Source organism: Poecilia formosa, unplaced genomic scaffold (assembly GCF_000485575.1).
Source record: "Poecilia formosa unplaced genomic scaffold, Poecilia_formosa-5.1.2 Scaffold121, whole genome shotgun sequence".
NCBI classification, from domain to species: domain Eukaryota; kingdom Metazoa; phylum Chordata; class Actinopteri; order Cyprinodontiformes; family Poeciliidae; genus Poecilia; species Poecilia formosa.
The window spans coordinates 526,706-550,879 of NW_006800060.1; the positions used below are offsets into that span (position 1 = coordinate 526,706).

Here is a 24,174-nt window from a genome sequence, read left to right on the forward strand (position 1 = left end):
GGCATTCATAGTCATAGTTACCCATCAGAAAACATTGGTGTTTTATTGAGGCGTTGGAATTATAAACTCCTTATACTTATATACGATAATTTGGGGAAATTGTAGTCTGCGATGTTACAAAAGAGCAATACTTTTCAACAACAAACTCAACTTTTGATTAACTTTACGATGCCGTAAGCCAGTTACCCATTGTCCACTGACCCTGTGTGTGCTTTTATGAGGTTTATTTTTAGTGTGGTTTTGGGAACTGACGGTCTGATGGGACAGCTTTCCCTGCTGTCTGACTGTGACATTTGTCGCAGTCCTCCCAAGCATTATGCTAACACTGCGGTAATGTTAAACTAGCGTGTTTTCATTGAGAAAATTTATTTTCGTAATTTTAGTGGATATGCAGCTATTAAAAAGTTGATAGAAGAGTCTGAGAAGTAACACATACAGCAAATTTCAGACCTCTCTGGCCACACGTTACATCTAGCAATGTAACATTAAAACAAGTTTTATGGGTGTGAATACTTTTTCCAGGCACTGTATCTAGAAGGACATGTTTTTATAGAACAGGGATTCACAAATCATGGTTGTGTGTCCAGACCACTCAATTAACCTGATGTGGACTGACGTAGCTTCATTAAAAAAGACAAAGAGGCTCTGGTGATCTTCAGATTCTCATAGAACACCATTCAGAGAGCTGGCCTGAGGGGCGTTTACAACTTTCACTCAAACTATTACCTTGCTGATGAATGGCTGCGGCACCATGACTTAATTATGATTACACAGGAAATGCTGTCCATCCCTAATAATGACCCTGATGGCCATCGATAAAAAGGCCTGATAAACGCAGACTTCCTGAGCACGGCTGGATAAATACAGCCTCGGTAATGAGACCCAAACTGCCGAGGATGACAGCTCTGCTCTATATCATATGCTGCTCTGGTGCTGTGCAGTGGCAGCAAGGAGAACACTGTGTGTTTGTGTCTGCGTGTGTGTGCGTGTGTGTGGGGGGGGTTGCATTCATACTATAGAGAGGTTTTGAAACTTCAGAGTGGGTCCTCTCATTCACAGCTGGCTTTCAGACACAATTTCAGAGACGGTGATGAGAAAGTCTCTAGGAGTCACCTGGTTCTGTTAGCGTCGCACTCTGATGACTGAAAGGCAATTGCATCAAATCCATGTGTAAGATTTAGAAGAAAAGAAAAGTTAAATAACTGTCAAAATGATCTAATGCGCTAAAAATATCAGTCTAAAGTCTTTTCTGTTGCATAAACCAGTTACCTGTCAAAGTTAAGCCATCTTTTGCTCTCTGCTAAGGTGATAACAAGTCAACAGATGTATAACTGAGAAAATACAGTTTACTGTTTGGTGTAACACATAGCTGGGTCTTTATAAATTTGAATATCACAGACACTTTTGAAAAAGTATTGAAGACCCTGGATCAGTGTTGGAGAAGTTTTCATCTTTATGGACTTGAACAAATCCTGAGCGTTGTTTTAAACATACCACACCCACAGGGGGCAGTGTAGCACAAAACTAAAACCTGCCAGCCAATCAGATTACATCAAAACAAGCATGACTTCCTGTTAGGAATTAAACATAGGCCAGGAGGTTAACTTGAAAGCTAGGTGCTTTTGAGCTACTTTTAATTGATGTATTAGAAAATAAAATGATTAAAACGCAAGACAATGTCAATAGGGAATATGTCATAGCCAGTATGTGAATATATTGGCACATCATGTATTGCGGACTGTGTGGAACTCTAATTTTTCATTTTTCCATAGACACACAGACACTAATGCAGAGGTTTCTCAAAATTCTACTTGGGTTGGAGTTTTATAAGTGATTGTTCTTAGTTATTTTAAACTGAATTTTTGTGTGAATGAAATTCCAAAACACTGAAAAATGTATTTGTTGTCCCAGATATCCGGCCATGTGTGGCCTGAGACAACAGAAATATATATTACAGAGGACTCAACATCAACTTCTTAAACAATTCCAGCTACAGAAGCTTGAATCAGAAGGGGCCAGCTGTCCCATGAGTGTCAATTAGGGTTGATCAACCAGTTCTCCAATGCTTCTTCACTGGATCACCTTTGATAGATAAAAAAAACAGGAACAACCTACAAGTGCTGAAGTGTTGAAGATGCTGTGACCCAGTCATCTAGCCGTCACAGTCCGGTCCTTTTCAAGCTCACTCAACCTTTTAGCCTTCCCATTTCTCCTGCTTCAAACACATCACCTTTGAGTTAAAAATGTTTACTGGAACATGAAAAGTGCAGCAGTGGAACAGTTGAAAATGTAGTTTTCTTGCAACTGGGAGATTGCATTTGATTCTAGCCACCTCCCCAGGGACTGCCGTATGTCAAAGTATCCTTTCTCAAGATATTGTAAATGATTAGTGTTTAACAGTGAATGTCACTTGCAGGGTAAAACAATTTTTTGTGGTAAAAATGACTAAATCAGATGCTCTGCAGGTTGATGATGCAAAGTTGGGCTGAGTGAAATCTTGAACCTCTCTAGGAAAAAACCCTAAACTTGCTTCATCTTAATGTTCTTATCAAGAATGGAAGGATGAATGGCATATCTGTACCATATACTGAAAGATAGTAAAAAAAAATTGTCTTCCAACCAATGAACTGTGTTGTGTGATTCCAGTAGCTCCACCCTAACAGTACTGTACCATTGTCCAATGAACTTACCACTGAAGGGGACCCAGGAATGTTGTGGTACAGAAGAAACGGCGTACCAAACTGCATGACTCCTGCCGTACGGCTTGGTGGAAACGAGGCAAAATTCCAGCTCTCCATACAGTGAAGTCTCATTGTACAGGTTAGCCACATGTAACCGATAAGAAAGGTTACTTTAAATACCTTTAATAGTAGATGGCAAGTTAAGTTAATTTACTTTACTAATACCAACACTACAGAAGTATAAAGGAAGTTGGGCCTGATCAGGAGATTCTAAATTCGGGGGAGCCTAGGTGTGAACAACAGAGGAGAGCACAAAATGTATATAAAAAAAGTAGAATTTAATATGAACAACATTTGTGGATCCAAATTGTACAAATAAACAAAAATTGTGCGCTTTTTCTAAAAAAAAATTAGCTCATTAGCACATTAGCTCTGACCTACAGAGAATAGAAAGTTCCTAAGTAATAAGAGCACATTACAGCACCATGACATTAACAATGTCGAAATATTAAAACATGTACCAATAGAAAAAGAAGTAAGTTTACATAGGACAAATACAACATACACAATAATAATGATATAAAGTTTACAATACAATTTTATTTTTTATTAAATTTGAACAGGTATTTTAGCCAATTTTTAGCGAATTTACTGGGCCAACGGCTGAGCGCGTGCGATTACTCACCTATGCTTCAATGCTACACAACTACAGGGGATTTTTTCCGGACGTCAGCTGTTAGAACAGAAGCTTTCTGAGATCTAATAAAAAAAAAAAAACAAAACAGATTCACTATTTTGAATTATAAATTCTGAGATACTATTTTAACATTGTCTTACCAATTTCCAGGATTCTTCGTAGAATTTAACACAATCTTACAGGCAATTTACGGAACAACCGTCAGCTCTCAGCTCTCAAGGGAGTTCTTACACGCAATCTGAGCTAAATCTCAACGCTGCAGTTAAAGGGGCAGGACAATCAACCTGATTGGCTGATGTGAAATCAGACTGTGCCAGTTATTGGTTGTTTAATCTGTCACTAAAATCAATCACTACAGGGATATTTCACAGGTTTTAAAGATTTTTAGCACTTTTTATCAATATTTATGAACATATTTACAAACATATTCTTTTTTTAACTTTATTACTTTTTAATCTCGTTGTAGAATAAGATATTAAATCAACATCTATTCATTTTTTACTTGTGTTTTTAACACTGGGTTACACACAGAATAGTCATTTTTATTTAGCTGAAATTTTTATCTAACTGAAAAGATGTAGGCATCTCTCAAAAGATGATTTAGCTTAGTAAACAAGTACATAACAAAATATAAAAAAATATCTGCTTAGGTCACATTTTGTTAAAAAAATTGTTTGCTAAAATTATTTATACCCTTCTTAAAACAAAACGTAAAGAAATTTTAATGATATTTCAGTCCACTCATGTCTGTTCGTGGTTTAGTATTTGTGTATTTTTCTGTGAAACAAGACTCAAAATTATTTGCAGACAATCCATCTTTTCACAGGTTTTTATCCTGGGAAGCCATGTGCAGTGCTAGTTGATGATTAGCTAGTTTGTCCTGAGCTCGATTTACAGATGTTAGCTTCTGCGAGAGTGTGAGTCCCTTTGTATTCCTCTGTCACCAGGGGGTCATGAGACTGTGAATGGCCCATCTCGGCCAAATCATTATGCAAATTTTGAATTTTTAAGGCTGAAGGTCTTAAATGTTTGATCAGTTGACATAATACCTACTTAAGGCTAATTATAGCTTGGATGTTATTATGATCTTCCATCTCTCTTTATGAAATACAATGTTCTTTACCACTGCTTTGTTTTACATGTACAATTTATATTACGTAAATAAAATAGGGGCTACACATTTGACCTCACCCAACAAAAAGACTTGTTGCAGTAATGCCATTGAAGCAAAGTGAATCATGCTAAGCTACAGAACACTAACACTAAGATAACACTCATGATTATCTTAGTGATTTTGGCATTCTTAGACCCTGGGTCATGTGTTCTTGATCACTGAGCTACAAGAGTGTCGGTGTTTTCCCCGTCTTTAAGTTGATGCTAGCACAGGGTGTGATTAGGTGACTTTTCTTCTTCAGCTGCACAATCTTTCTCTTGCTAAACTCCTTTTGTAGGTCAGTTTTCTATACCCCTCTACATAGTCTCTAATTAGCACTGCTCCTGCACTTTAATTGATTTTTTAAAGCAGTATATCATCTCAAATCCCTTTCAATATAATTAAGGCTTATGTCGGGATAATGCTAAAACGGTGGATCAGAGGTTGAATTACTTGCATAAGGGAGAAAATGATTTCGGTATTGAGTGTGAAGTCATGTCTGACTAAAAGAAAACTCTGAGGAGCATAAAGCAGCTTGACAGGAACAGATAGATTTGTTCTCAGCTGGCATTGATTATAAATGTAATCTTTTTTTCTTAAGGCTTATGACAACTCAGTGAGCACTACCTAGGATATCAGCACACACATACCTGTAAAACAAAGCAATTAGTTGAAAAATGTGAAATTATAGTTGAAATGTGCATCTAAGAAACCACAGCATGTAGGTTAGTTGTGTCGAAGCTTTTTTTCCATGCAGGCCAAAATGTCAATGGTCAAAAGTTTTTTTTTTTAATTTAACAAAATGGTAAAATCAAAATAAACATAAGGTGACTTTTCTTTACATCTTTACAAATTAAGTATGAAAATGTCAGAACTTTTGAAGAAATAAATGTGCAAATCATTGTAGATCCAAAACTTTAAAAATGTTTTCCCTTTTTAGAAACTATTTTGGCCTCAATTGAGGAAAAAATAAAATAAAATAAATAAATTTGTCTGTCCTCAGCATAAAAACAGAATTTGATTCAATCTGTCTTTAAAAAGGCTTGCTGTATTTTGTAAACTGTAATCAAAGAATCCAGAATGTGCATTTAAGTAGAACACTAGATAAATGTGGTCTTATTTAATATGAAATTAGAGAAAATGCAAAGATGGTGGAAAGACAAATATTTTTTCATATACCTAACATTTTACATTGCAAGAAAATTTGTATTTGTCTTTCAAATTTTGCCCTAATTAAAAATAAGTCTTCACATTTGTATTGTTCTTGAATTATGGTGCCAAATAAAATCAGGCCATGGGCCACAAATTACCTCCAGACCACATTTTGGACACACCCACTGTAAGACAAGTTACTCCAAGAGAGGAAACACTGAAATGCAATTACTACGATGATCAACTGCATCACTTTTGTTTGGCAGAAAAAATAACTTCTCTTGCATAATTACTTGAATCCCATTAAACTTCTCAGGCTGCTTCAGCCAGGAACCTCAGTATATTTCATTCTGATTTTATCTGATAACGTAACACAAAGTAGAGCACAACGTGACGAGGAAGAAAAGAAAAATAATTCCTACATTTTTTACTTAAGAAGATTTTAAATTGTGCCATGCATTTCCACCCTGGGGTAGCATTGTATTCAAGATGATACCATGTTTTAGTTTTCCGCCACACAAAAAGTGTCTGACCACAACACCTTCTTCCACCAGCTCATGTTTTGAGACTTTTCATACTTTTCTTCTTCCCACACTTCCATAATGGCCAGATTCTGATGGCATTTGATTACAGTGGGTTTTATTTACTGTCATTAAAGTTAAGATGGTTTCCTTTTCCCTGTACTTCATAATTAAGAGCTACTACTTAATTGTCTTTTACTAGTCTGGTAACAACCAGCACCTTGTTCTGTGGTTCACTTCCTACAAATGGTCTGGACTCTCAACAATTGAGAACAATTGCTTCCTGCATGTATGGACTTGAATTTTACCCAATCCCTAACATTCAGCCATGATGCATGTAATATACTAGTTTGACTCTATGAAACTTACCTGAAATTGCTGAAAGAACTACCTAACTGAGCAAGGTGCCTCTTGATGTTTATTCAGTATTTGAAAGCGTAGCCAAAATGGACTGAACTAATTCGTTCACTTCCTCCACTATGCCATTGCCAAAACTACAGGCAATTCTGAAAAGAACACAGAAAATCAACATCGTTCACAACTTCTCCTTCTGTTTACTGATTGGCCCAGCTGAAGTTCATCCAGAGAAATCCAACTCAATGGGAGAAAGCCTAGACAGAGCAATGAAGCGAGATGACAATCAATCAGAATTGTGTAGGGAGGGAGTTGACAGACTTGCCTTCCACATAAAACCCCAACACAAACACTGGTTTGTGGTTATAAAATGACAAAATCTGAAAACAATGCATACTTCAAGTATTATGCCTTGTTTTTAGATTGTACTATATCTTAATAAATCCCTATTAATTGTTTAATCTAATTGATATTCCAGATTTTAATCAGTCATTCCTTATAGTAGCTCTGCTGTGACCAGTCTTTATATAACTTGCATCGCAGTTTGAGAGTCTGAAAATGTGATGTGGTGTTATTGAGGCTCCCAATAACCCAGGAGCCATAAACACATTTATTACAGACTTACAGTAAATGTGTTTGTTGAAATCTTTATAAATGTAGTCTCCATGGGGAATAAATTATGAGAAGTCTCCTGCAAAGTCACATCTCTGAAACAAGCGTGAGTCTACAGTTCACTTTTCAATGTGTGTGTGTGTGTGTGTGTGTGTGTGTGTGTGTGTGTGTGTGTGCGTGTGCGTGCGTGTGTGTGTACATACTGTTTCTATTACATTTGGGACCAACAGTGGATTGTATCACCTATGAAAGTTGGATCTAATTGGGTCTTAAAAAAAATGGTAAAAAGTGCCACAGCATTAAGCTCCAGCAATGGAGCCGTCAGCTGAAATATTTCATCTGACCATGTGGTTAACACTGTTTAAGTCTCCAGAGAATTGATGTCCAATTCAGCGAAGGTCTTCCCAAAAGACGAAGGAAACAAAACGGTGACATTTTAAAACGAAGCAGACATGCCACATCCCTCTGAAATCTGAAAGCCCACTGAATGATGGTCACATATCTGGTGTGGCAGAGAAACGCAGCGTGGGAATGACTTGTCAAAGCTACTTGGTTTCATGGAGTTGAGCTCTTTAAAACATTTCAAGCCGAACCTCGCAGAGAATCTCCTCGTTCAGACGTCCTGCTGATACACTGTGCTTCTTTACCGCTGACAAGCTGAGTGAATATGCAAACTCCTGTGGTTCAGGGATGACACACATGCAGAACCCCCTCCGCCACCCCCCCCCTCACACACACACCGTGCCTGCCTGTGTGACCACGTGAGTTTGTCACATGGAATCAGTGACTACACCACGGCTCTCTATGGGCGTACAGAGAATCCGTTTATTGATTAAGCCGTAGGATTCAGAGATGGCAATGGACCCATTTGACCTGCTGGCCCTCCATTCCCTGTCGATTTTCCGCGCAAATATTGATCTGATTTGAACATTGAGGCTTAATGAAGGGAGCAATTCTTTTCTCCAATAATTGAAAAGCTGCAGAGAAAGATGGATGACTTGTAGGGGATTTTATGATGGTGCAACATTTTTACAGTTGAATATGCATCTAACATTCGCTCCTGTTGCCATGAATGTCACATAGTCACGGAACAGTTAAAACATACCATTGAATACTCAGTTCTTCATTAAAAATATTTTACATATTGATGTCTAATCTTTTTTTTTTTTGCGTTACATTGCAAAAATACTGCATTCCCAAGCAATACTTTTTCATTAGCTCGCAACAATGTATTATGAGAAGTTGAACATATGCTTTCTATCCCAACTGTAAAACATAAACATGACAGAATTTTTCTGTAAGAAGGAAAGAAAGAAAGTGAGAAGATGCAAATAAAACTATTTGGACTTAGCCTGGTCATTGCCTTTCTGTGCATTCTGCTCGATTCTCATCTTGCTTTAGTCTGGCTTTTCTCCCATTTATTTGGATTCCTCTGGTAGATTTACTACTGGGCCAGTTAGCAAATAGAAGGTGATGTTGTGAACAATGAGGTCGATTTTCTGTGCTGTTTCAGAATTATATTCTGCCTGTAGAGTTAGCAATGGCAGCGGAGGAAGTGAATGAAGCCGTTCAGTTCGTGTTGGTCACACTTCCAAATATTGAATAAACATTATAACAGTGGTCTCATTTGTTTCAATACCTCTCTCTTTGCAGTGGATGTTTGTTGTTAACAGTGCAGGCAATTTTTGGTCAGCTTCATAGCTTTGACTTGGTGCATTACATATGTCACAGGTAAACAGTAGCAGGTAAGGTTTAAACATTCCGCGCCTCCAGGAAGCCATTGTTTCTCAACAGCCAAGCTCCCAGACCATCTGGATGAAGCGCAGCGTAGAAAGAGGGGCTGGATTTTACATGCTAATTTGAACTATTTTTGTGTTATTTTCACAGGGTGATATTGATGTTTGGCTGTTTTGTTTGTGTCTGTTAGTCTGACTGGTTATTAAAGTGCCATTTTGATGTTAACTGTTATACCTGTGAGGGAATATGAGAGTTTTTTTCTTTTAGTCTAATTGCTTCATTGATACTTAACTCTATTGTCTCTACTCATTTATTTATCTTCATTAAAAATGTATTTCTATTAATGTTGTAGCATAAATATTGTAGTAACTTTGTTTTACTTCAAATCCGTATGCTATGTACTTTGCATGTGTTGTAATATTAATACATTAGTATGAATATCTCTGCTCCCACCTCAGAGATCCAAATGCAAATCCATTTCTTAGACCCGTGGGTGGTCTCCAAGTTTTCTCAAGGAGGATGCTTGGAACGCTCCTTTGTGAGAAGCACCTTCGTGAATCTGAACTCATCAGAGATCATGTAGAAAATGTTATTCTTCTTTGGAGAACTTGTCGGAAAAGTTTCTTTCAAAAAAAGTTTTTCCTTGTTCTCCTTCGTTCTGTCTTTAGCGTGTTTTAAGAAACACGAATCAGCCAGGAGCCGGATTCATTTTGATTAAGTTTTGCCCCACTTACCTCCTATCTGTGAGGGCGTTTGTTGTTGTATGACCTAGAAAAAGACTTGTGTGTGTGTGTGTGTGTGTGTGTGTGTGTGTGTGTGTGTGCGTGCGTGCGTGCGTGTGCGCGTGTGGGTGTGTGTGCATGTAGTAACGGTGAAGCATACGAAGTCTTGATGGGTTGCAAAATAAAAGCGATATCAAGCTGAACTTCACATTTGAGAGCTGTTCTAAAGCGCAACATGGTTGTTGAAACCCCCAAAAAGATTACTTTGATTAACATAAAAAATGCAACAGGAAAGGAATAAAAAACCTTTTGAAATCCTGGATGAACTTACAACTGGGTGCCATGTAAAAGAAAATGATTTATCAAGCTTCCAAAATATAAAATGCAACATAGAAGAACTTCAGATTAATGTTAGATCTTCTTTTGAAAATTTAAAGGCACATTTTTCTCTTCCAGAAAAATGTAATTCACATTACACATAGCAGATGAGTTTACGTGGATGGACTGTGAATCACAATGTTCATATAGTTTCTAACTAAATGAGCACTGCCCTGCAAAAGTATTTCTTCCTGAACAGCTGAACAGCAGAAAGTCTGTGGCTCTTCCAGCTTTGTAAATCCAGTGACATTTTGGTCCACTCTTCTTTACAAAATAGTTCCAGCTGAGTCAGATAGGATGAAGACAATAAAGAGCCCTTCTGGTGACGTGGGAGAAAAAAACTACAAAAAACATATGGCCACAACTTGTTACAATTAAATCATTCCCATGCAATTAAACTAGTCGTTGCAACGTTTTTAATCAGGGCCACTAGATATTAAGTTGTGGCCATGTCAAAGGGTGTTTTCATAACTAATAGTCCAGTGTTCATTTGGAGACCAAAATTGCAACATTTGTTAAATTTTGAATTGTTACATTTTGTTACATTTTTGTTACATTTTGCCCCTTGAGACTGTGTCTAAAGGGGCATTTCCTCTGTCAAGGTGTTTACTGCAGTCTAACGAGTCAGTTCCTCACTATTATCAGTGGGATGTCAGCAGCTGTGGTTAACTCTGATGTTTGCAGCAGCACTCAGCAATGAATAAGATCAACGTTATAGATATTTCAGTGTGACTAGAAACGGGCTGAAAAGGCAAGAAACCCTTCAAATCCCACAGCTGACTGTTAGGAATGGGGCAGAACTTCCTCAGACTGATGACAGAGACCAACAAATGGCCACCAGAAGAGCCTCACAGATGTTGACCAGCTTCAAAGGGTGTCCCACATTTTTCCTGCTGGAGAAAAATATAAATGCTTTTTTTCTCTCTTTTTTTGGTTCTAGTGACCTTTATTTGATAGTGAATAGACAAGAAAGCAAGTTGTCAGAGAGGGGGAAAACATGCGGTAAAGGTTATCAGGCCGGGACTCAAACCAGGACGGTCACTTAGAGGACCGAAGCCTCTGGACATGGGTCGCACTCTTTACCTCTCTGCGACCGCCACGCCTGTTTTTGTTTTGCTTTGAGGTTTGTTTGTGGTATTAACTTGTAATTAAGTCACTTTTTTCTACAAATATAAGTAGAAAAATATATCAGAAAGGAATGTGTTTAGATTTCATTTGAAAGATCTGAATATTTAATTATTTTTTTCATAACTGTATGCATGTTGCAGCTAAAACTGATAGTTATGTTCAAATACGTTTTATTTAGTTTAATTTTCTTTCTTTTTTTTTCTTTTTTATACACCAGAATGATTCTCTATGTCATTAGAAACTACTTTGAGACTAAAACAGCTCATTCCCAGTTGTGCCGCTGGAAATCTTTAGCTAAAATCACTCCTCCTGATCAGTGAAGTGATGATCTGACTTTTTTTTTTTTTTTTTTTTTAATAATTCTTTGATTCATAATAAACATACGTTTTGGTCCATTCAGGTTTTACTATCACCCTCCCACATCTTTGCCTCACTGTGCTTACTTTAGCAAGCACAGTTAAAATGCCAACCTGAGATTAGAAAATGGCAGTTCACTAACTGTCTGATTATATCAGTATAAATGCCAGCAGGAGTAAATATGGAGGTGAAAAGGTGTGCATTGTGGTTAGTGAGGAAATACCGTCCAGTGCCATTGTTTTATATGAGAAATCAATGATATTTGTGTAAATGCCAGCTGTGAGTTGAAAATAGTACGGTTTAGATTGGAAAGATTTCTGGATTTTATTTGTTCAAGTGACTGAAGGAAACAGAGTGACAGGTTTACATTTATCACATGTAAATAGCACAGTAAGTAATCTGGCAAATCATGTCTGAAAAAAAATAATCTCATAGAGGAGATAACTGCTCTGATAAATACTTCTTTGATAAATACTTCTTTGTGCAATATGACATTTTTTGTTATCAATCAAATACCAAGTACATACAGAGCCAGTATCAACGATACTGATACTTTTATTTAAATTTGCTATCATCAAATCTTTGACCTTTAGGTGTTTTTGTTGTCTTTCCTTTCTATTACTTTGCACAAATTTGTTATATATATTTTTTACCAAAACATACTTCAACTCTTTTCATACTTCAAGGGATTGGATGCCTTTTACTCCAACCACAGAACACTATACCCTCTCATTTCAGCAATTACAATCTTCAGTTCCAACCAAGGCTGAACAAGAACATAGTTGTTCAACTATAGTTGAACATAGTTGTAATGTTCAGATATTGTCACATTCAACATTTTCAGTAAACACCTGTTAGTGATGAGGGTGGCCCTGCACATCAAATGTTTATGCTAATTCATTTATTTGATACGTTCAAGTTTGCTAAGATAAATATGAGAAAGAAATATAATGTTGCTGCTAACAGGAATTGCCTGCGCAACATCCAAGCTGACAGGTACTTGGTCCATTAATATCCTGAGCAGCTAGGACATCCCAGAAGCAGTAGGAGGAGGAGATGGAGGGGAGGAGGAAAGAAAGGAGGAGAAGTACTTGCAGGAGGAGGGAGGAAGAAAGAGAGGGAAGGCTGTTCCGCTTGGATGGCCGGAGCAGTCAGGAGGCTGCTCGGGAGAGGAGACAGACAAGACATCGCTTTCGCTTTTTGCGCTTCCCTTCTCGGGCTTTTTCTCCTGCGTGCGTCCCGCTCCGCGCTCTGCGAGGAACGGAGCAAGAGAGGGGAGGGCAGGCGGGGAGGCAAGGAAGGGAGAGCTGACGCATCTGAGTGAGTGGGCACACCGAGGCTTCACTTCTCTCTCCCCCCACTCCCGATATGCTACCCGCGAGACGCCTGCGCGCCGCCCTCGACCCGCGTTGCTGACACCGAGAGGGAGCGACCCGGAGGAAGGAGGCAGGGAGAGCCGGCGATGGATGCAGAGTAGCGGCTCAGGAGGGGGCCACGCAAAAGCAAAAAGCGGAGCGGAAGCGTGTTTTTTTTTCTTCTTGTTTTGCGCACAAGCCTGAAAGAGACGCTGTTATCATTTCATTATCTTTTTTTTTCTTTTTATTTCTTTTTTCTGTTGCCCGAAGCGTCACAAGTGTGAAATTTAGTTTGGCGACAAAAATTCGGATTAATCTGTGCCTGTGATTTTCTGGAAGAAATAACACACAACAGGTAAGATTATTATTATTATTATTATTATTATTATTATTATTATTATTATTAAAACGGGTTCTTAAGAGTACCTCAAAAATTCAACTCAAACATCTGAAACGAATGCCAGATAATTATCTCAAGTTTTCCCAGATTACAATAAAACCTGGAGGCTGTGTGGACAGGCGGGATTGCCTTTCTCTGAATTTCTCCGTCGTACTGATCTCATTTGCCCGTGTCTACTTTGTTGTGGGACCGTCATCATGTTGGATGCGAAGTAATCTAAATCTGTCAGCGCGTGTCTCCGATCGCTGCAGATGTTCGGCTAATCCCGCCGGCTGTTGACCCTCCCTACCAGTACCATAATCCCCGCAGATTGCACTGAGAGTGCCACCGCCGCCAATGACCGGGTGTCCCCTGCACGGACGGGACGAACGCGGACCATAAAAACAAACTTTGCTTTTAAGCCAATCGCTAACCCTTACAAGGAACGTACTCATATTTTGGATATAAATAAAATCCAAAAAATAGTTTTGTCTTTATTTTGGTGATGCTGGTTCGGGTCATGGTGATGGATTAGAGCATGTTTCGTAGCTTGCAGCCAGTGTCTAATGGGCAGCACTGCAGTGTAAAGCTACCATAAATTTGTGGGATTTGTGCGTCTGGTCACTGGCATAGCAAGTGGAAGCTGTAACTTTAGCTGTTTTGCTCCACAAACACGAATCAACAGTTGGACACTATAAAAACTAATTTCTGGGAGTGCTAAATATTAACCAGTAGAATACTCCAATTTTAAATCAAAGATAATTTGTGGGTCAATTCTGTGCCGGTCACTGGACATCCATGGTGGTCATTGTGTTTTTGTTGCTGTCAGGTTAGCCAGTCCTCATCTTTCTGTAAGATATGTTAAAAATTTAACATAGTACTCATCTAAATTTAGTTTAAAAATGTTGAAAGTCATACTTGGCTATCTTTATCTTTTTGTAAAATACATCAAAATTTAACCTTTGCTAGGCTAAGGTACTCGTCCGAATATAGCTTAAAAAAAGATGTTGAATATCATGCTTGGCTATCTTCTCAACCGTCTTTGAGCCATGTTTAGATGATGGACATCTTTCTGTGGCTGTCTTGTCAACTTTCACTGTTCCAATGACATTATTACATTGTTTACATGGAGGGTAATGTCTTCTTTTTGGTGTTCAGTCCAAACTCATTTTGCTTGGGGAGGGTAACAACTATTTTTACTATCAAACCTACACTTACCTAAAATTTTGATTCAATCTTAACCAAGAGGGTTAAGTTTTATGTGTTGTGTTATGAATGCATAAGATAAGTTGTTAAGATAATGCATACATTATCTTATGAGTATATATACTTGATGAAAGTTAGGAATTGTCATTAGGGTAGTGTTTTTTAAAAGTTTATATGTTGGTGTAAGTATTTAAAGTTTTCATTTAGCTTCAGCTTTTTAGTGACTGTTGATAAGCCTTAAGCCAAAATTTCTTGAAATTTATGCTTCTTGAAGGCCTTAAAATATTTTTCCACGTTCATGTATATTTGTCCTTTGACCTCACCAACACGTGTTTGCTTACATTTGTGCTATTGTCGAACAGTTGTTGCACTCAGAGATATACAATTTTCTCTCCAATCTCTTATAAGATGACAGTGCAGTAGCTTGAACACTGATGATAAAAAAGAGAAGAAAAATACTGAAAAGAACAATAGAAAAAAAAAAAACATTTTCCCTCAGTATATCGTAATATTTATGTTTTTCTGTCTTATCCATGTTTGGTGCCACCCTTTGAATCGGAGTGGTAATGTCACTGCTCACAGGTACAATCAAAAAAAAATTGTGATTTAACTCTGCAGTAGTCATTCCTAATAAACCACATTATTAGCTGTGGTTTTCAGGGAAAACTTTTAGATACCATCTTACTAAAATGATTTAAAAAGTTTCAGTAAAATTTTATGCTTCCGATTCAATAATTTTCTTCTTTAATTTCTTCTTTACTTTTAGGTGTTTTTCTTTTCAACCTTTGAGGACAAACTAGATTATCAAAATTATCTTAATAGTAAACCTGTCAAACTAAGCAATAAATCAATTAATCCCATGTTAAATAATGCATCTCATTGACAATTGCGGTCCACTTGGATGCTCCCTTTTATTATTATTGAAAAGTCATTTTGAGAAACACTGCAAACATTTGACACCCAGTACAAAGTACTTGGTCTGCACTACCTGCTACTTTTGCCTGTTTTCTCTGTCTAAGCTGAATGACTATTATTTTTTGAAATACAATTTTGGTTACAGAGACTTCATAATTGATTTTAATTATTGTTGTTTTATTATTTTTTGTTTTGTTTTGTATATTTAAAATGGTTCCAGTGTGAAAAAGTCTTTAGAAATTAAAGTATTTTTTGATTTTTCAGTGGCACAGAAATTTGTGGGACAATGCATCGTCCAGCAAAAATAATCGTAATAGACCTACTTAATAAGTTTGAATTAAACAAATTGAGTTTATAAAGTATATAAAATAAGTGGTTGGCATTCAATGCATTAGTTTGTCTTTTAGCTTTTGAACTCACTATTATCTACTCTGAAATTTTTATTAAAATCTGCCAAAATTTCTTCATATTATTACACTAATTTTTGTTAATAACACTTTGTTTAATGGCATAATTTGTTAGACATTTAAAATAAGGGGGAATAATGACGCAGTATGCACTATTCATGAGCATCGGTCTGTTGATGTATATAGGCCTGCATGAGACAGACTAAAGGAGCAGCTCCTGTGATGCTCTCAGTGATCGCTTCCACACTTGTAATCTGACTTGACAAGAGCGGAACTTATTCTAAAGGGCTGTTCAAGAAGAGGCAAAAAGAGAATTGCTACATCCTACAAGGATTCAGCTACTAGGATTAATCCTCATCTCGGTCCTAGTTTCTACACTCAATAGTGTAGCGTCAAGGAGACATTACTGACATCTGATCATAATTTATTTTTATTTTTTTGTAAATGAGTTAGATATTCGTCATATGACCAGTAGAGACACTGCAGTGTAATGTCACTGGCACAAAAACTGCTTGCTGACCACGACTACCATTAGTTTTAGCTTCAACATAACGCGCTAAATCTTAAATGTACCCGTGGTATTTTATTTTTAAAAAGAGAGGTGGTGCTTTACTAATTTTCAAAACTATGACAACTAGATAACAAAGTCAGGAAAAATAGTTACTTAAAAACAGCAAGGGAGAGAGAAGTAATTTCTTTAAAATTACATCTCCCCCATTAACTCTTTAAAGTTTTTACCAGTGTTGGGCTGAGTAGTAACTCCTATAATGAACTCAGCAGGTGTTTGCTAATTGCTGCTGGCTAGTCTGAAGGAGTTTGTGGAGGAGGGCTGCTCTGTGAAGCAGAAACTAGATAACAAAGTCAGAAAAAAGAGTTACTTAAAAATAGCAAGGGAGAGAGAAGTAGGTCAGTTATGCTAGCTTGACTTTGACATTCTTAAACTTGTGAATTGCTGTATGATTTGGTGTGTTTAGGTTCAGTAAAACAAAAGGCGACCTGATAGATAATTAGTAGAGCAGGGGGTTAAATTAGCTGATCTACCACTGCTGTGGTAGCTAGCTAATCTACCATAATCTGCCAATCATTTATTAATAATCGGAAAATAAACACCAAGCCTGAAAGTACAAAACTGTAACTCAATGAATGTTATGTTCTTTATGTGGGAATGTTTGCATGTTTTTTTGTGTTGAATTCTGATACATATAGTGGTGTTACTGCTATTTGCTGTGGCAACAACTGTGCGTAGCTGACAACGTAAAAAAAGAACGAGTAGTTTTGAGTCATTCAACGTTTTTTCTGCCTTATTTTCCCGTTGCTGTGCCGCACTGCACTAAATGAATAATACCTACATCTCCAGGTTTTATTTTGTTAATGGAAATGTTCCACTGTGGTATCTCGACTATGGAAAGTTAAGTAAAAGAATTGTCTTTTTGTTCTCCAGAGTTTTGCATATGCACAAAATTTCTTGACATAAATAAAATGCAACATGTCTATACGCTAAAGCACAAACCAGTACCTGCTGGTGACAGTTCCTTGCTGTCTAGGTGTCAAGGATAACAACTGGATTTTTTTTATTTTGGTTTTGGCTACCTGCTTGGAGACACGAAGTGCAGCGGGTCCCAACATCTCGAGGCTGGAAGCGGAGCAGCCCTTTAATGCTTGGCCACGTGCTATAAACCAACGAACCTGTCAGGAGTGACAGAGCACTGAAGTGACAGGAAAAAAATACCCCAGGATATGCACATTTAGAGCCGCAGCATAAAACATTCATCGTATGCTTTCCCCGGGAAGTAGCCTTTCGAAGAAATGTGTCATCAAGGTCATTTTTATTTCATGCCTCTTCAGGAAAACCCAGCAGAAGGAACAGAGATGTAGGTTTTGTGTAGATTTTTTGTAGATTCCACATTGGTGAGCCTTCGGTGTGATGATGCATAGGAAGTTTCTACTCTTCACATTGATTTGTTTTATCATAGTGCTGACATTACATCTGCCTGGGCCCCCTGGGTTAGTCATGGCTGTATAGTCTCCACTGCTGTTACCTGTGTGCTGTCTGAAAACTCAAATGGAATCAACAGGTCGTGATGAGTTTCTTTTTTTCTTTATTTTTATTTCTTTATTTTTATTTTTTTTTACAAATTTTTTTTACTCAAAATAGTAGTGTGTAGGGTGTCTAAGGCCAAATCTCTCAAAATCATTTTGTTTTTGCTTGTCAGTCAAATAATAATTATGTTTTCCTGGGGTTGCAATTGTGTTTATTGAGATATCGGAAATAAAATATTGGGACATATAAGTTTAAAGATTTTAGTCATCAATCAGTAGTTCCATCATTTTTTAACGTAAATGTCAAAGATGTTTAGCTTCAGTTTTTTTTCATGGCGATTGGAATTCTGTTGCTTTGGGTCAAACCATTGTTATACAATACTGGTTTGGACATCACATGACATTTATTTAATCAAACAAACAACATTGCAATGCGTTGAGTGAGGAATATTACACAATCACACAAAGAATCAGAGAAAGGGAGGCAATGTTTTGCCATTAGTCCTCAGTGCTCCCACAACTAGAAAAGATGAGTTGTGTTTGAAAGTGTTTGTAGATGCATTCATGCTTTTTCTTCCTACCTTTTTCCAAAAGTAAAAGAATTATTTTTGACCAAAAAAGATATGCACAGCATGAAAAGTTTTCTAAACTACCTAATCTTGACGATTGTGTTCAGTTTCCTGTTAAACCTTTCTCCCATCACAGAAGAAATACACTCATGATAATTATGCCGATCATCATTTTTGTCAAAGCAAACTGTGGATTAAATGTAATTTGCAGCAACGTAAGCTCTTATCATTATGTGCGTGGTTCTGTGTGTTTGGAGCTCTCAGCTGTCATGAAGGAGTACTTGGTTATACAGCAGTGCTGGTTGCTATTGTCTGCAAGTCCCATCGCTGAGTGTCTTTGTATTTTTTTGATGAAGCAAAAAAAAAGAACAAAACAGAGAAAACCGTTAAATGGTTCTTTGAGGCGGCTCCATTTCCTGCTCTATTTATCCTTTCTTATTGAATCTCTAAATGCCCTATTTGTAATTCAATCAAATTAAAATAATTTTCCCTACTTTTGTGATACTTTATGATGATCTGCCACTTCTAGGGTTTTGGTTTCAAGGCACTGCTCTCCTCTGGGGTACGTCTTCACAGACCGTCTGAGCCACCGACGTTTCCTAATTCAAACAATGTTGCACACACTGCCTCTTCCTTGGGAACGGCTTTAATTGAGTGCTTAATAAGAGCACCGCCACACAGCAACCCGCTTCGGCGGGGGATGTGAGCGCTGGGACTGCTGCATTATTAAATGGACTTATATAAGCCCTGGAAACATCTTTCTCTTTACAAGTGATCTCGGAGTAAGGCCAGACACTTCTGATAATACAGTTCACCTCTCTTCTATACAGGGATGTTTTCTTTGTTGTTATTGTCTTTTATTTATTATTTAAAATCCACATGAGCATATTTTTAGAGGTTTATTGTACGTCAGTGGATGTGCCTTTTGTCTTTACTTTTGGTTTACATCCAACAAATCAATTTAATAAAACTGCTCTTTGTTCTGTGTGTTAATAATAATAAGTTAGGGTGTTTTCACACTAGTCTGGTAGACTCAGTTCGGTGAGGGACCAAAGTTGCANGTTGCAGGATTGTCTTTGGCAAAAGACCACATGGCATTTCTCTTGCTAGCGCTCATTTGTTTTGGTTGTATTTACCCAGAATACCCTGCAGTATATTTCGCTTCCTGGTTTGGTGTCAGGTGTCAGGTCCGCTTGGCATTCAAACCGTGCCAGAGTTCACTTCAACTGAACAGAGACCTGGGTTTTTAGGCGGACCAGTGTTTGATTTTTAGTCTTCATCAAAGTTCGATTATGTTTTCACACCTCCCTTTCTGGGCAAACAAACCAGAGTTTGATCCAGAGTTTGGTTAAGGTGAACTAAATAGGGCTTATTTGAATGTACCATGAAAGTATGGAAAAAGGAAATAGGCATAACCCCATTTAAGATGATCATGGTACAATGAGACAAAGTAAAAATATCACGGTTTCACAGTATTTTGTAACTTTACACAAAAGCTTCAAACAATCTCAGTTGTTGGGTGTAAGACAAAGTAAAGTCCAGTAGACAAAAATCTGAAATAAACTTAAGACTATTCCTACTTTATTAATAGAATATGTAAGTAAGATCAAAATGAAATCAGTTGCAGAAACAAATGTTTTTGTTATTACTTACCTTTTAGGTATTATTGTGACTTTAATTTAAAGATATGTTTAGATTACATAACAAGAAAAAAGTTGGATATAATAGATTAAAATTTGATGGGTCAGGGGAGTATATTATATTGAGTCTAATGTAATCATAACCTGTCATATTTCTTAAGACTTTATTGGATGAAATGAGTCACTCTACCTAAATAGAGTAGTGAAATGTTTTCAGATGATAGTACATAACTTAATACATTTTCACATGATATTCCAGCGATTTTTAGTGTTTATTTCCATAGTACACTAAACTACTAAACAACAAGAAATAAAACTGACGCCATGAATTAACTACATGTATCCAAAATGGTTTGTTTAACAAAATGTAATCTAAATGGGAATGGACCACGGCAGTGCATAGTACAAAATACAGAAGTTGCAACTTTCATCGTAACTTACTGATAACTGGTGGATACATACTTGGGAAATCGAGTAATCTATCAATTATTCTTATGATTAATTCAGTAATCAGATAAAAAATAATAAAATAAAATGGTAAATCTAACATAACAGTTGCGTTACTATCACATATCAACATCAGTCCAATTTTTCACATTTGAGCTAACAAATGTAGTTTAGAAAACTAACCTGTAACAATAATAGCTCACTTTCTAAGTTAACTTGAAGAAAAGTTATACAAAAATCTGAAATTATATTCAGTGTAATAATAAAGAGGCAGGCTCACATATACGCTTATAAAAAATGTCTATACTCCAGCTTTTCGTTTATGTGTTCATCTTCAGTCAGTTTAATAGATGAACTCCCACCTTGTCCAGACATTTATATCTTTTGTGTTTATGTGTTTATGACAGGATGTTATACTTTCGTTCGTCACACACAGAAACATCTACCAGCTACATGCTGCCACAATGAGCTCCGCGACCGCCACCCATTTGTTGAGACTGGGATAATATGAAATACATTTTCTGCTTCATCTGTAAAGCTACACTTACATTACTTACTTACTTACTAATGTGCAGCCGCCTGCCGTGTTCAGTCTATCCGCTCACCTGTATAAATACACCTTCAGCGCTCTTCTCTGCCATTTGCTCTAAACCAGCCACCAGGCAGCAGCTCCAGGAAGAGAAAGGCTGCCGTACTCCAGGCATCGCACCAGTCATTTTAAGGATGCTTGTTGGTCCCCCGAAAAACGACAAAAACCTGAATATTATCACCAATCAATAAAATCCCCACGGCCGAACTTGAAAACTGGACGTTATGCTGCTACCACTTAGCTTTCGTCAACAACTCAGGCAGAAGTGAGAGCTCTGCGCAACACAAATAATAACCCGGCTGGAACACGGTGCGCTACATAATAAAACATAAGTTAACAAAGCTTCAAGGCAGGTAAATTTCCTCGAGGAATTTTAATAATCGAGGTACTCGAATCATTCGAGGAATCGTTTCAGTCCTAAATCTAACCCATACAATAGAACTTTTGTGGTAGTTACTGATGAACAATATGCCAAGAACATAAACGTGTTTGTGAGACACTTAAGAGGTTGAGAAAAACAATCACAAAAGATTTCATTGTTACTTCTATTCAAGTCTTGATTGTCACGAGCTGATTGGGGCATACCAGTGCTACTCAATAAACAGTATGGTTTGATTGTACTACCAGAAGGCCACTACCCTTTGGAAAATGAACCAAAAAAAATAAAAATAGGATGGCAGATGTGGATGTTGATGAAGTAAAGTGGTTATATTATGCAACGCGGCAATTTGTTCTTTTGAGGATGAACCAAAGCAACAAGGAAAATGTGAAAATCACCACTCAATTTGGCAATCAATGGCAGCAGAGGGAACATTTTCATCAAATAACCATTTATTGCTGTGCAGAAATCCTTCTCTTAATTCTGCTGAATTCTAAAGAGGAATACTGTCTGCAAAATCAGGTGCAAAATGCCCACTGTTTCTCAGGAGAACCTAGCTCAGGTGGAAGAATGTTCTGAACAAATTTTATTACAATTTTATTAGTTTTTTAACAAATTTTATTCGTTAAACAACGAAGGAAAGCATTAAGAATCCACGTGAATGGATGTTAAAGATCTGGTTAAACTGGGAATGAATATATATATATATATATATGAGACAAAGTTTATTATTCTTTATTATTCTTTTGATCATGTTTTAAGTCCTAATAACCTATAAGACTACAATTTAAAAAATGCTATTTTTAGTTCCTTTATCCATTAAATAAATTCTAGACTATTACAAAATGCTGTTTATTTGATCTATTTTTAGGGACATTATTTAATTTCACCCTTATCAGAAACATATATTGGAAAAGCCCAGCAATGCTGTGTATATATCCACAATATATGTTTATTCCTCTTCTTTTTCTTTCTCTCTTACTTCCCTACTGAAGTAATGTAAAATTATTTCAGTAGGGTTAGGGCTATTTTTCTAACTGACTTGTAGTTTTCTCTGCTTTTAAATTGGAGAGAGCACAAAAGTGGTAAACTTGATTATTTTTAATTGGTAATGATCTGGAGAAGGCAGAGGATACGGTCAGGAATCGAGAGATGAATTATTATTGAGCATGAAACACATTACAAACCTGAGTCTCAGCAGCAAGGTCAATCCTCTTCACAAACCAACATTTTTTTCTCTGGTGGCCTGTTGTAACCAAACCACAATGTAAGGAATTAAGGAATTTTCCCTTCATATGTTTTTAATTTCCCAGACAATGTAAAAGAAGTGAACATAGATTCTTTGATACATACATTTCTCATTTGTTCGTAACAAATGGAAAAAGAATTATTTTTCACTTGGATGAACCCACAACACTGAATACACATGTTAAGCTTTTGTCCGATTATAGCTGGACTAGCCGACAGTGGAACTAGTCTGATTACTGAAACTGGAAAAAAAAGAAGAAATTTATTTCTTCTTTTTTGCAATTATTTAAAAAATTGCATCTCACAATTAGCCACCAAAACAAACACATTTATTCTACAGCTAATATTATCTTACACCAAACTGATATGTAATAGCTAAAGAAAAAAGCATGTTTACTTTTCAAAAATGATTTGACAAGTTGTCCATTTTCAGGGCTTGATATTTTCAGACTCCAAAATCTCTTGGTTTTGTTCAGGTGTGCCAACTGCCAAAATAATTTCTGTCACCGGTTGACTTTTATTTAATTAGATTTTTTTTTAATGCCTTTTAAAAATGAACTGTACTGATATTGTACTGATACTGTTAGCTGAAACTCTTCCCTTTATAGCTAGATCCATCGTTTTTGTGTTCGAGTGCGCTGTCTAGGTCCTTGTTTCAGTAAATGTTTTTGAAGTATCTCATTAGAAAAGGTTGATAGAAACGGCAAAATTCTAAATAACTTCCACAATTTCAGAAAAAAGTTTTTATGCTTGCTGAGGTGTGTTTTCAACTTTTATGACAGAGTTAACGCACTTGCCAAATACGTTGTTACGTTGGGGCCTTTTCCATCCATTGTCTGAGACAAAACTGAAACATTTCAAAACCCAGACCTCCAGTTCAGAGAAAAGGCTTAATTATATGAAACTGTTATATTGTAATGCATTTTTCAGCCATATCTAAATATATAAAAAATAAGTACAAATGAAGACATATGACACAACACACCCTGTCCTATTGTTGCAGAACACATCATTATTTTCACACTCTTGATCCCAAACCAAATACACTACTCATACACATACACAAATGCCTCTAATTTCTTTTTTTAAAATAATGTTTTGTCATAAATTAATACAATAAGATCAAGTTCCACATTTTTGCTTCTTTGTAACTTGCCACGTAGCTTGGAATTGTTCTCCATTAAATCACCACATTGAATCAAAGCAAATTGTAGTTGAGTGGTGAAACAAATCGGACTGAAAAAGTGTCAGCCATGTTTCAGCTGCAAAGCAGGGGCACCCAGCCCTGTACCTTGGTATCTACTTTTCACATATTTTGTTCAAATGGGTCTTAACAGATATGTTACTGAATTACTTTGTTGTGCTGGCTCTGGCCTCCCTCCTAACTTTGTTTTTTCTCCTTCTTATATTTTAGGACATTATTTTTTATGCATCCCAGAGGGGAAGAAAAAGAAGTATTTCCTAATTGCCATTTTCACATGTACAGCAGGAGGAACATTGTGTTCATT

At 36.9% G+C, this 24,174-nt stretch overlaps 1 protein-coding gene and 1 long non-coding RNA gene across 3 annotated transcripts in view; one reads left to right on the plus strand and one right to left on the minus strand.

The window, feature by feature from the left end:
* Positions 1-3,303: 3,303 nt before the first annotated feature.
* On the minus strand, positions 3,304-3,724 carry LOC107837180 (uncharacterized). The gene is made up of 2 exons (XR_001663181.1): positions 3,519-3,724; positions 3,304-3,440 (listed from the first exon to the last, which is right to left on the minus strand). It is a non-coding gene; the product is annotated as an uncharacterized LOC107837180 (long non-coding RNA).
* An 8,862-nt stretch (positions 3,725-12,586) lies between these two features.
* Positions 12,587-24,174, plus strand: part of cntn4 (contactin 4) — a 225,229-nt gene continuing 213,641 nt past the window's right edge. The window contains exon 1 of one of the 2 annotated variants that reach the window (XM_016675770.1): positions 12,587-13,202. The gene's annotated coding sequence lies outside the window, so the exon portion shown is untranslated. The remainder of the gene's footprint in view (positions 13,203-24,174) is intronic. The other variant, XM_007560856.2, reaches the window with a different exon arrangement.